Source organism: Belonocnema kinseyi, chromosome 6 (genome assembly GCF_010883055.1).
Source record: "Belonocnema kinseyi isolate 2016_QV_RU_SX_M_011 chromosome 6, B_treatae_v1, whole genome shotgun sequence".
NCBI classification, from domain to species: Eukaryota; Metazoa; Arthropoda; class Insecta; order Hymenoptera; family Cynipidae; genus Belonocnema; species Belonocnema kinseyi.
In genome coordinates this window covers 19733969-19735403 of record NC_046662.1, presented here as the reverse complement: position 1 = coordinate 19735403, position 1435 = coordinate 19733969, and positions in this window count along the sequence as shown.

Genomic DNA, 1435 nt, shown 5'->3' with positions numbered 1-1435 from the left:
TAAACAAGTTTTTATAACTTATAATAATATTCTCTTTGAACATTGCTAAAAAGTTGTGATTGTTACTGAAATATTCAACTTTTTGTCTACTTTTCACTTACAGCAAGATTGAATTTATTGCAGTTAAACAAACCTAATTATTTAAAGAAATTATTATTGTTTATAACTTTCTTCTCCTATAGCAATGCTAGATAGTTGCGATTTTTTCTAGAATTTCCGAATTTTTGTTTGCTTTTCATTTAGTGCGAGGCAATAATTTACGAAATTTATTAAGAATAATTATTTACATTAATCATCATTGTTTATCATTGTTTATAAGTATCTGCGCCAGTATCAATGCTATGAATTTGTAGTATTTTTTCTAAAGTTGACAATTGTCAATAGTTGACTTTATGTCAACTATTTGCTTAGAACGAGGTTATAATTATTGCTATATGATAAAAATAATTGTTTAAAAATATTATCATTGTCTATAGCTATCTTCACCTGTGGTAGTGCGACATAGACTCGTGAATACCAAATTCATACACAAAAATTCTCCAGTGTGCTTACCGTTTCCCCTAGCTAGGATAAATCTAGGGAAATTGAAGATCTTGCGCATGTTATACTGACTTAAATATTTAAAAAAAGTAAGAAAAATGCTATTTCCTCTGCAGTTTTGTGCTATCCATCTAAATTTGACCACTAAATTTTTCGAGCTTTTACCATTTTCTCCCTAGATGCAAAAAGTAGGGAAACTCCTAGAGATTTTCTGGTCACACAGACCATACAAAAAAAATTTGCCTGTACGAAACAAGTGTCTAGGCTACCCTTATTATTATGGAGCAGCTGAATCCAAATCTGGCCTCAAATTTCTCGCACACGTCTCAGTTTTTCCCTAGATGCAGAAAATAGGCAAAAACCTAGGGATAATATGGACGTTATTTTGATAATACCAGTATACGCGTAAAAAAACATGGATGTTATATTCTTAATTCTTGCGACTTATAGACACTTAATTTGTACACAGAAATTCTCTAGTATGCCTTCTGTTTCCCGTAGCTTGGATAATTTTACGGAAATTGAAGGTCTTTCTTATATTATATATACTTGTACGGGAAAAAATAACAGAAATGCCGTATCCTTTGCAGATTTGCGTGCTGAATCTTTGTTTAAACCCCAAATATTTCGGGCTTGTTCCATTTTATCTCTAGATGCAAAATGTAAAGAAGAGCCTAGGGAATTTCTGGCCATACAATCCGCCCACAAAAAAAAAGTTTTCTGCACGTGACAAGTAACTGATTTCGCACGCAAAACTGTAAAGGATGTTAGGTTTTTGTTATTTTTCCTGTGTAAATATATACAGTCTGTCAAGTTAAAGCGTGGGTGGCTTTACTCGCAGTCGGTAAGGTGTATCGACATGATTTTGGTGTCAAAATATTAAGAAGAGCTCCCT